This window comes from Sus scrofa, chromosome 13, assembly GCF_054392235.1.
Source record: "Sus scrofa isolate SSC_HxYL_T2T_F1_AM1 chromosome 13, Sscrofa_HxYL_maternal_Yorkshire_Landrace_v2.0, whole genome shotgun sequence".
Lineage (NCBI taxonomy): Eukaryota > Metazoa > Chordata > Mammalia > Artiodactyla > Suidae > Sus > Sus scrofa.
Window position 1 is genome coordinate 33301333 of NC_139395.1, and position 12739 is coordinate 33314071.

Consider the following 12739-nt stretch of genomic DNA (forward strand, 5'->3'; position numbering starts at 1 on the left):
TGGATCCTCAACCCACTGAGCGGGGTCAGGGATCAAACCCACATCCTCACAGACACTATGTAGGGTTCTTAACCTGCTGAGCCACAATGGGAACTCCCCAGGCTTTTTTCCAATATCAATTCAAGGTAATCTGAAAGTAATCATGTGCTGATTTAAGACCAATGCTGCTGTGTAATACATACACAGGCATATAGAAGTTCCCAGGCCAAGGATTGAACCGAAGCCACAGCAGTGACAACACTGGATCCTTAACCTGCTGAGCTACCAAGGAACTCCAACCAGGGATATTTCTTTACTTTGCTCAAAACATTGCTGTGATAACATGATCTTTTCAGAACTTACTGAGAATCACTGTGATGTTTTAGGAGGATCATTAACTCTCTTGGAGGGGTACAGGGGTCTAGTCTAGGACTTGTATCTACCTAACTCTGAGATCCTGGATAAATTGTTTCACTTCTTGGGCTTTGGAGTCTGAGGGATGGGAGTGGGTAAAGTGGATAATCTCATGTCTTTGCTATCTCTGAAAGAAAGGAAAAATTAAACCAACTTGCAGCCAGTATATAAGCCATAGCTAGAAAAAGACAGTTATATATGGAAATATACAAAGTCTATATGGCATGATGGGAGAGGATGCTGTGTGCCACATCCCCAGTGTATCCCCACTGATATGTTTACAAAAACCAGTTAACTATTCATAGAAAACAATGTATAAATAAGTTGAATATTAGAGATTGAACAATGGCTTATTCTGTCTGGAATTATTTAGGCTTTTTAGATATCCTTCTTCTGGCTAATAGAGCTTATTAAGGTTAGAAGAAAATGAAAGGCAAGAGACAGAGGTATTGCCTACCAAGGGACCAGCTGGCTACCTGGAGGTCCTCCTTGGCTGGCACCCTTATTGCCCTTCCCTCACCAGGTCATTTCTCTGGGACAGATTCACATTCTCACAGTTCAAAGAGACTGATGTATAAACCAGAATCTCAATTTCATTTTGCTAATTTACAAGGAGAGATTTAACTGCTTGAGGGAGCTGAACTTTTGCCTTTTTTTTTTTTTTTTTTTTTTTTTTTTTTTTGCCAGTAAGTTCTAGACACTTACCCAAATAACAACTACATATAACAGAAAACCCAAAATTATAGTGGCTTAAACACAATAGGAGTTTCCCATAAAAGAAGTCTGGAATATACAACATATTCTATAGTATGACATACAGTGTCAACATATCCAAGCTGATAGAGTAGTTTCACTGGGACATAAGCTCTAGTCTTTGTATTCTGCCATCCTCAGTCTGTGACTTCCATTCTCAAGGTCACCTTGTATCCCAAGATGACTTCTAAAGGCCAGTCGTGATGTCCATATAGCAGGCAACAGTTAGGAGGAAAGAAGAAAGGATCTGTTTTTTCAGAGACTTCTCATTAGTCCCATAAACATTTCCACTTAAATGTCACTGGTGAGAATCTCATACCCTCGTCTAGCTGCAAGAGCATCTGGGAAAGGTGGTCTTTTAGAGAGGTACATTGCTTCCCCAAATAAAACTGAAGTCTGTTCTTAAGAAGGCAAGGAATGGAGTTCCCTGGTGATCTAGTGGTTAGGACTTGGGGCTTTCACCACTGTGGCCAGGGTTCCATACCTGGTCTGAGAATTGAAATCACACATCAGGCTGCCGCACACAGTGGCAAAAAAAAAAAGAAAGAAAAAAGAAAAAAGAAAAAGGCAAGGAAAAGGAGGCTAGAGCAGGCATTTCTTCTGCAACAGACAAATTATAATCATTAGGTGGCTACAGTTCCCATCGTGGCTCAGTTGTTAATAAATCCGACTAGGAATCATGAGGGTGCGGGTTCAATCCCTGGCCTTGCTCAGTGGGTTAAGGACCTGGCGTTGCTGTGGCTGTGGTGTAGGCAGGCAGCTACAGCTCCAATTAGACCCCTAGCCTGGGAACCTCCATATACCACGAGTGCAGCCCTAGAAAAAGACAAAAAAAAAAAAAAATCATTAGGTAGCTGAATGAATGAACAAAGAGAGCTAGATTTATGATTTAAGGTGCTAACATTTAAGCTGGGCTTCCAAATTTCAGTGTGCATTTGAATCACCAGGGATCTAGTTAAAATGCAAATTCTTAGTAAGAATATCAGAGGTCAGGATGGAAATTCTGCCTTTCCAACAAACTCACAGATGCTGCTGCTCTGCAGACCAAACGCTGAGTACAAGTGTTGAAAGCATCGTTCCTAACATTATTGCTGTTTTCTCCACTAATTGGAGGAAAACAGCTGAGGTGGCTGGGGTATCGCATGGGGACCCAATGGCTAGGGGTGCTTTGGTATCTGGATTTGCAGTGAGTAGAAAGTGGCTAAAGCAGAAGGCACAGTTTGCTTCAACTGAACCTACTACAGCAACTTTTCCGTTAGAACATCAGCATCTGTGCTCTCTGGTGATGGACTGAAGTCCCCACTCCCTCAGGAGAGAGCTGAGAAAGAGGAAGGACAGAAGGCAGTTAGGGGAAAGTGGGTCCCCTGGATGTCAAGGTTGTGACTCAGAATTCACTTTATGGTCTATTGTGCTGACTAAGAAAACAGACTTTGGCTGTACTGAGGCAGGAGTTTAACTTTGTGCCACCTTGGGAAGTGTCTGTGGAAGTCCTTTGGGTCAAGGCCATCAAAAGGCCTCTGGCCTTAAGAGGTCCACTTTCTACCACTCACAAGTAAAATGAAAACTACCAATCAAATATCTCTTGCTCTGCCTTGCTCCCACCTAGCCCACAGACATTCTTGGATCACAGAGGCCCATTTTTTTATCTACTGCCCATCAATACTAGTTAAGTCATTGCAACGGAGCCAGAACATGAGAGAGACCTGGGATATATTTTTAAACTCTGTTCTACATTTTGTTCTTTTCTTTTCTTTTTTTTCTTTTTTTCTTTTTTTGGCTGTGCCTGTGGCACATGGAAGCTCCTGGGCCAGAGATCAAACCTGAGCCACAGTAGCGATCCCAAGCTGCTACAGTGACAACACTGGATCCTTAAGCCACTGCACCATAAGAGAACTCCTCCTGTTCTATATTTTAAACTCCTGGGAACATTTTTAGTGACGAAAAGTCAAAAGACAATTGTAAAAAATGCACTATATATCTTATTTATTTTTAATAAATTTTAATTTAGCATACATACAAAATGCAATGATTGAACACATATAAGGTCAATCTGAGGCCCTTTGTGACAGTGAGGCCAAAGCCAGTGGCCCTCTCTGCTTCCTGTGACAAGCCTTGGGAATCTTGGGACCAGATGCCTGCTCCTCCACCCTGATTCCCTATGTGCTTGGGTGGGCTCTATGGCATGAGTTGGCAATTGTCTATTCAGTACCTACTTCTGTCTACTTCTTCATTGATAAAACTGCAATTTTGCCTTGGGGGCAACATGTCAGTTAAAATACATAGTCTCCTCACAGGCTGGGGCAGGCCAGATGACCCATTCCAGGCCAGTGGGATATGGACGGAAGTCTACTGGATGGGGCTTTAGCAAAGTCATTATTTTAATGACAGAGAGGGAAAGACTTATCTGACATATGGATTTTGCCCTTCTAGCTCCTTCTTTGTATGTGACACCTGGAGGTGGAAGAGTCATTTTGTAGTCAAAAGTATGAAAGTCAAATGCTAAGTGGAGAGGGTGTGAAGACAAGGAAACCCTCCTACACTGTTGGTGGGAATGTAAATTGGTGCAGCCACTATGAAGAACAGTATGGAGTCTCCTTAAAAAACTAAATAAAGGAGTTTCCATCGTGGCTCAGTGGAAACAAATCTGACTGGTATCCATGAGGATGCAGGTTCAATCCATGGCCTCGCTCAGTGGGTTAAGGATCTGGAATTGCCGTGAGCTGTGGTGTAGGTTGCAGACATGGCTCAGAAGTGGCATTGCTGTGGCCGTGGTGTAGGCCAGAGGCTAAAGCTCCAATTCGACCCCTAGCCTGGGAATCTCCATATGCCTCAGATGCAACCCTAAAAAGAAAAAAAAAAAAAAAGAAAAAACTAAATAAAGAAACATATGACACAACAATTCCACTCCTGGGCATATATCTAGAAAAAATCATAATTGAAAAGATACATACACCTCAATGTTCACTGCTGCACTGCTTACAATAGCCAAGACATGGAAGTGACTCAGATGTCCATCAAAAGAGGAAGAGATAAAGAAGATGTGGTACATTTATACAATAGAATATTACTCGGCCATAAAAAAGAATAAAATAATGCCATTTGCAGCAACATGGATGGACCTAGAGATTATCATACTAAGTAAGTCAGAGAGAGAAAGACAAATACCGTATATCACTAACATGTGAAATCTACTTGTTAGGGCCGCAGGTGCAGCATATAGAAGTTCCCAGGCTAGGGGTTGAATGGAGCTGCAGCTGCCAGCCTATGCCACAGCCATAGTGACTCAGGACCCAAGCTGTATCTGTGACCTACACCACAGCTCATGGCAATTCTGGATCCTTAACCCATTGAGCGAGGCCAGGTAATGAACCCCCATCATCATGGATACTAGTTGGGTTCGTAACAACAGGAACTCCCTGGAATCTAAAAAAATGATACAGGAGTTCCCACTGTGGCTCAGCAGGTTAAGGACTTGATGTTGTTTCTGTAAGGATGTGTGTTTGATCCCTGGTCTCACTCAGTGGGTTGAGGATTTGGCGTTGCTACAAGCTGCGGTGTAGGTCTCAGATGCAGCTTGGATCTGGTGTTGCCCTGGCTGTAGTGTAGGCCTCAGCTGCAGCTCCCATTTGACCCGCGGTGTGGGAAATTCATATGCCACAGGTAAGGCTATAAAAAGGAAAAAAAATGATACAAATGAACTTATTTACAAAATAGAAATAGACTCACAGACATAGAAAACAAACTTATTGTTACCAAAGACAAAAGGTGGAGAGGGATGAATTAGGAGTTTGGAACTAAGATATACACACTACTATATATAAAATAGATAATCAACAAAGATCTACTGTATAGCAATTTACTCAAAATTCTTTAATAACCTATATGGGAAAGGAATCTGAAAAAGAATGGATATATGTATATGTGTAACTGAATCACTTTGCTATACACCTAAAACTAACATTACACAACATTGTATCAACTATCCTCTAATATAAAATACAAATTCAATTTTTAAAAAATTCAATAAAATTTGTTTCATAAGTTGTATTATTATAACATATAATTCCAAAGACTGTATTTCATATAATAGTCTTATAATCACAGAAACAATTTAAAAGTAATTTTTTTCTTTTGGCTGTCATATTGGCATGTGTATGCTCCTAGGCCAGGGATCAAGCCTACGCCGAAGTTGTGGCATAGCTGTGGCAATGCCAAATCTTAACCTACTGGGCCACATGGGAACTTCCTTAAGAGTAAGTTTATTTTTTTTTTATAACTGCATGTGCGGCATATGGAAGCTCCCAGGCTGGGGGGGGGTCGAATCGGAGCCACAGCTGCCAGCCTACACCACAGCCACAGCAAGGCAGGATCCGAACTGCATCTGTGACCTACACCACGCAGCTCTTGGAAATGCCAGATCCTTAACCCACTGGGCGAGGCCAGGGATTAAGCTGTTTTTCCCACTCTTCAGCCCTTTCCTCCCCTCCTCACATGGATCTTCACACCTCCCACTGCATTACCTTGAAAGCCCATCACAGAGCAGTGACTCCCTTTGCCAAGCTGAAGAGAGCACCAAGTCATTGCATAATTCCCTCCGACATTCTGAGTTTCTGAGCAGCTGCTCTGGAGGTGGAAGAAAATAACCTACTATTTCAGTTTTTATAACCCATTCAAGAGTGAGAATGTTATTTTAAGGGCAAAATCATGTAAAAGCTCTTGTTGGCTTGGTGGAAATGTCTTCATGCTTTAGGGAAGTGAAGCAGGTTCTCTTTTCCAGCCGGGGTCCAAAACGAGTTCTTCCTTTGTAGAAACAGGAAATGATTCATTGCTTGCTGGTACCAAGGGTTTAACTGGTCCTACCCAACTGAGAGAGATTTAAACAACTGAATTGGAAGTTAGGGTACTTTCCTGCTTTACAGCCTATGGGTAAATGAACTTGATATCCCTAATTCCATCTTGGTTTGGGGAGGATAAAGGTGATGTCTTTTGTTCCAAATGGCCCAGAGTGTTGTCAGGCATGCATGGAGTGAGATTCTCTTAGTGAGGCAAGGAATTGGTGCACAACAACAAGGTTTATGGAGGACCTGGTGAGGGAGGGGAGAAAGGAGGGTGAAGAGCAATGAAGCAGATACCCATCAGCAGAGGTCTCTGTTGTGGTCCCTGGGACTTCATCCTCTGAGGATCCTGAAGGTCTGCTGGACTGAGCCTCAAGGCCATCCACCAAGGGTGGAGAGGTGGGTGTATATGCACCTGCTCCCATTCCTTAGTGGCTGAGGGTTGCTCTTGGGGCATTAACTCTCTGACACCCCTGGCTTACCCTAGAGTGGACTGAACAGCCCCACTTCCTAGGGTCAGAAAATGTCTCAGACAGAGACACTAGAGAGCCCTCTAGGAAGGCAGAGGACGTATGGGTGGGCCACTGATAGCATCTGCTCTAAGAGTCAAAGTCATGTTCATAAATGAGCCATATTCCACATTTAAAACATACCATATAGAGAGTTCCCTGGTGGCTCAGTGGGTTAAAGATCCAGCATTGTCACTGCTATGGCTTGAGTTATTGCTGTGGCAAGGGTTCAATCCCTGCCTTGGGAACTACTGCAAGCTATGGGCATGGCACACACACAAAAAAGAGTAAATATACAGTATGGCCTTTTTTTTTTAGTGCCACACTAGCAGAACATAGAAGTTCTCAGGCTAGGGGCTGAATCAGAGCTGCAGCTGCTAGCCTAAGCCACGGCCACATTGACTCTGGATCTGAGCCGTGTCTGTGACCTACACCGAAGCTCACAGCAACGCCGGATCCCTAACCCACTGAACAAGGCCAGGGATCAAACCCATATCCTCATGGTTACTAGTCAGGTTCATTACCGCTGAGCCACGAAGGGACCTCCTACAGTATATTTTGAATGACCATTTTTGCCTTGCAAAGTCTATTTGCTTTTAAGCAAAGAAGCAGAAAATCCAGCCCCAGGTATTGGCAATGGAGCAAAGGCAAACTGGAATTGAAGCCTTCACCATTTGCAGTTCCCATCCCCCATTTCCAGCTCTACTCAAAATAAATGAGGTCACCCTCTCCCCGTAGAGTCAGCACAAGTCTGGGCAGAAGATGATGCCGTTGACACTCAGTTGAAAAATGAGACAGCAGCATTTGCAAGAGACAGGAAAGAACAGGGGCTCAAACTCCATCATTGGTATCTAGACAATGCAGGTAACTGCCCTAAAAACCTATGACAGCCACAACAGTGAAGCCTGCCAAGTTGAGTAAAAGACGATCAGCAGATGCCTGGGTGCCTATACTAGAGCTCTTGCAGACAAATAAAAAGGCCCAAATATGCGCTGTTTTAAATACTTTTGTTCTTTTTTTGTTCATAAAACTAACATACTTCTGTTAATTGTAGAAAACTTAGAAAACATAAGGTAAAGCAGGGGAAAATCAACTGTAATTAATGTTCTGATCGTTTATAAATATATAATATATACATTTATAAACACAGAAAATTCAGATCTGTTATAATATAATCATATATTAGAACCGGTTGGGATCCTTTTACATACATGGCTTTACATCCTGTTTTTCATCATGGGCTGCGGGAATCTGTGTCATTGACAATTCTTCATGATTTTCCTGCCATTTGAATCACATGGCATCACCTGAATGTGTCATAAGCCATCTGGCCATCCTTCTATGAATTTGTGGTGAACACCTTTATGCTGACCACGTGACTGCTGGGTTTTTCATTGGAATGTACCTTCAGGTGTGGGATGAGGCCAAAGGTGTGGGGACCGAGTGAAGGAGCAACCTTCTCCCAGTCCCCAGGGGGGAGTCCGGGACATACAGAGGTGACTCTTCTGGCTGTAGAGTTGCTGGTCAGGCAGGGTCCTCGAGCTTGCAGGAACCCTAGAGGTGGCCTCATGCCACACTCTCTTTGTGGTTTTTTAAATAGGAAACTGAATCTCTGAAAGGTTAAGTCACTTGTCACTTGTGATTTTTGGCGATCACCTACCACTTCTGGCATACATGTAAAGCCCTAAACAAGCCTTTCTGAGAGTGGCCCACATGGACCAGACTTGGCCAGGCCATCAGGCTCTGGACTTGGGTTGTTTTTAGAAATTAAATCACATCATGACATGGAAGATGGAATGGCCAGACGGCTGGCTGCCCAGCCAGAAAGGAGGCTATGTTCTTTGGTGCTCAGAGCCTGAAAGGGAATCTCCTCCACATCAGCTGACTATACATAATAGGATAAAATATCCCTTCCTTCATTTGGAAGAACCACGAGGTTTGGTGGCGTGCCTAGGGGCAAAAATAAATCGGAAGGAATACACTCCACTGGGTCAGACCAAATTAATGAATCAATCCCACACAGGGAAAGGCAAAGCACTTTCATGAGGGCAGCATATTCTTCCCTTGTTTGTTGAATGAAGACCTGGACTCCAGCCACGGTGTACATTGCAGACATGGTCAGAGTCCTGCTCCTATTCCATCAGCACACACCATTCCCAGATATGCCAGCCACTTCCTACGAGGAGCACCTGAGAAGTGTAGCCAGAGGTCTTTCTCTGGCTGCTGGAGTCTTGCTCAGACCCATCTGGACAGGGAGGTAGCAGTGCAGGAAGCCATTTCCAGGAGCAACCCACAACCAATGACTGATGGGAGTTGGTGTTTAAAAATCCATTTCCTTGCCTTGTGGGTTGGATATCTTTGTTCTGGACCATCTCATACAGGTCCCAGATGCCCACAGCAGTAACCTGCTCAGTAACACACCCTGAATTGGTTCTTTTCTTTCTGTCTTACTTTCCTACTCCCCTAACAGTTCTCTTGGCATCGTCCCCAACTCAAATCCATGTATCCAGGTTTCCTTCTGGTTTTTTTTTGGCCATGCCTGTGGCATGCAGAAATTCTTTGGCCAGGGATCAAACCTGCATCACAGGGAGTTCCCACTGTGGCTCAGTGAGTTAAGAATTTAACATAGTGTTCATGATGATGCGGGTTCAATCCCTGGCTTGGCTCAGTGGGTTAAGTATCCCACTTTGTCACAAGCTGCAGTGTAGGCTGCATGTTCTGCTCGGATCCAATGTTGATTTGGCTGTGATGTAGGTTGGCAGCTGCAGCATGGATTCGACCCCTCACCTGGCGCAGTAAAAAGAGAAAAAAAAAAAAATCAAACCTGTGCCACAGGAGCAACCCAAGCCACAGAGGTGTCAATGCCAGGTCCTCAACCTGCTTTACCACTAGGGAACTTCTATGTCTTTTAAACCTAAGACAATTTAGCCCCTTGAGAATTAACAGTAGGAAATCCTGATATGAGAAATTTCAATCAGTGGAGTAGACACAAATTGATACAGATATTAACGTCGGCAGACTAGGAGTTCCCTCTGTGGCGCAACTGAATCACTAGCATCTCTGGATGCAGGACGCAGATTTGATCCCCAGCCTAGCACAATGGGTTAAAGGATCTGGCACTGCTACAGTGTAGGTCACAGTTGCAGCTTAGATCTGATCCCAGGCCTGGGAACTTCCATAGGACACAGGGTACAAGAAAAGGAAAAAAAATTAGGAGACAAGGACATTAAACCTATTATTATAACTGTATTTTCAAAAAAAGATAGAGAAAAGATGACGAATAATAAGATGAGGCACAGAAGATATTTTAAAGCCTAATGGAACTTCTAGGGATGAAAAAGAGAGAGGAAAGCAACCCGAGAAAAACAGAGCCAGTAGAGGAGGATCCCAGGCTAAAAGGCAGAAGTCAAATTGTAATGGTTAGGATTAGGTTTAGATACATAAAACAGGGCAGGGGTGGTAATTAGAAGTATATTAAATAAGAGAGAAGTTTATTTCAGAAATCTGGAATAGGCAGTGCATAGCTGAAAGGACAGCTACACTGTGCCATCAGATCCAGCCTCTTCCTTCAACCCTGCTATCCTTTATGCATAGCTTTCATCCTTTCATAGCCCAACGTGGCAACTAGAGCTCCAGCCATTACATCCATATTCTAGGCAGCAGAAAGAAGGAAGGGCAGAAAAGCAAAAAGGGACCCTTCCTAGTAGGTCAAGTCCATTTAAACAGTCTGTCTGGAATCCTCACAGAACTCTTCCACGTAGATCCCACTGTCTAGAACTTCTTTCAGTTTCTAGCTGCAAGAGATGCTTAGAATTATATAGTCTTAGCTGCTAAAATCAGGGTTGTGTTACTAAGTGGGGAGGAAAGAATGGCTATTGGGTCAGGGAACCAGCACTCTCTGCCTTACAATGAAATATCTGAAGGGGAGTTCCCGTCATGGTACAGCAGAAACAATCCAACTAGGAACCATGAGGCTGCAGGTTCCATCCCTGGCCTTGTCCAATGGGTTAGGGATCTGGCATTGCCCTGAGCTGTAGTGTAGATTGCAGATTTGGCTCTGATCTGGCATTGCTGTGGCTGTGGTATAGGCCAGCGGCTGTAGTTCCAATTAGACCTCTAGCTTGGGAACCTCCATATGCTGCAGGTGTGGCCCCAAAAAGACAAAAAAGAAGGAAGGAAAGAAGGAAAGAAGGAAAGGAAGAAAGAAAGAAAGAAAGAAAGAAAGAAAGAAAGAAAGAAAGAAAGAAAGAAAGAAAGAAAGAAAGAAAGAAAGAAGAGAAGAGAAGAGAAAAGAAAAGAAAAAAGAAAAGAAAAGAAAAGAAAAGAAAAGAAAAGAAAAGAGAAGAAAGAAAGGAGGGAAGGAAGGAAGGAAGGACGGACTACTTAAAGCTTTGAGATGTTTGGTACAAAGGGCTAGAATGGGAAGGATAGAAAACAGGGGTTAATTGAGTATCTGTTTTCAGAATAACTGAAACAGTTTTCCACTTTGCATCTATCCCACACAAATGAAACAAAGACAATCCAGACAAAAAGACAAAAACTTAAAAATTCTGTGTTAGTTATCACGGCTGCATAACAAAGCACTCTCTGAGTTGTTCTGCAGAAACTAAACTCCCCAAGCAAGAAGAGGATGGTGACTAGATGCTGACCATAAGCACTAGGCCCAGACTGGTTGGAACCAGGAGGTTGATATTCCCAAATATCACCCTGTTACTTCACCACCAACCAATCAGAAGAAAGTCAATGAGCCGATCACACATCCTATGAAACTCTTCCCTAACACTGTCTTTAAAAACCCTTGCCTGGAGTTCCCGTCGTGGCTCAGTGGTTAACGAATCTGACTAGGAACCATAAGGTTGCGGGTTCGATCCCTGGCCTTGCTCAGTGGGTTAAGGATCCGGTGTTGCCGTGAGCTGTGGTGTAGGTTGCAGATGTGGCTTGGATCCTGAGTTGCTGTGGCTCTGGTGTAGGCCGGCAGCTACAGTTCAGCCTGGGAACCTCCATATGCTGCAGGAGTGGCCCAAGAAATGGCAAAAAATAAAATAAAATAAAAAAATAAAAACCCTTGCGTGAAAGTCATCACAGAGGTCAGGTCTTTGGCATATGAGCTGCCCATTCTCCTTGCTTGGCACCTGCAATAAACTCTGACTTTGTTGCAAACACCCAGTGTCAGAGCTTGGCTTTCTTCTCTGCAGGCTCAAGAGCCCTTGACGGTAACACCTACGCATCATATTCAACACATTTGTTGAATAAAATAATAAGACTCGAGGCAAGGAACCAAGTGATGGTTACTTAATAAACCAAAAACAGAAGTACAAGCACATTATTTAGGGATGTGGACTTAACCACTCAAAGAAGTAAACTAGAAATAGTTAAAGGAGTTGCCTACAGGGTTAAAGATATGGAGAGGATGAGATGGAGGGCTAGTGCTTTACTGAGGCACCTGCATATATGGAAATTTTTTTTTTTTGTCTTTTTTTTTTTTTAGGGCTGCACCCGCGACATATGGAGGTTCCCAGGCTAGGGGTCGACTATGCCAGAGCCACAGCAATGTGGGATCTGAGCCACATCTGCGACCTACACCTCAGCTCATGGCAACGCTGGATCCTTAACCCACTGAGCGAGGCCAGGGATCGAACCCACAACCTCATGGTTCCTAGTTGGATTCTTTTCTGCTGTGCCACAACTAGAACAGCCACAGCAATGCCAGATCCGAGCCACATCTGCGACTTACATCACAGCTCGCGGCAAAGCTGGTGTAGGCTGGTGGCTATAGCTCCAATTTGACCCCTGGCCTGGGAACCTCCATATGCCTCGGGAAGTGGCTCTAGAAAAGGCAAAAAGACAAAAGGAAAAAGAAAGAAAGAAAATATAGTGTGTTATCTTGCTTTTTCATTTTCTTTGCATTGATTCTATTATGAGGATTTGCTCTAAAGCAGAAGGGCTGGCTGTTGAAGGTATGTGACTTAAGGATTCCTTTCCTTCTTGTTTCCCTTACCTAAAGGTCTGTATAATTACGTCCTTTGTTTTTTTCCACTCTCCACACAGACCATTGTGTTTTCCCTGCCTCACCTTCCTTCTTGTTCAAGGATTTCATGAGTTCATCACTGTCTCTTTCTTCTCAGCCACAGTACAGCAGTGTGCATCTTGGCGACTTACTGCTACACACAAACTAGCCCAAGACTCACTGACTTAAAACAACCATTTTTATCATTTTTCAGCAGCTCTGTGGGTCAGGGATTTGGGCAG

General features: G+C 43.6%; 1 long non-coding RNA gene across 1 annotated transcript in view; it reads right to left on the reverse strand.

Annotated features, from left to right (window-relative positions):
• Positions 1-4990: 4990 nt before the first annotated feature.
• LOC110256561 (uncharacterized) overlaps positions 4991-12739 on the reverse strand; it is a 74860-nt gene continuing 67111 nt past the window's right edge. The window contains exon 7 of the long non-coding RNA XR_014822691.1: positions 4991-9277. This is a non-coding gene — a long non-coding RNA (uncharacterized LOC110256561). The remainder of the gene's footprint in view (positions 9278-12739) is intronic.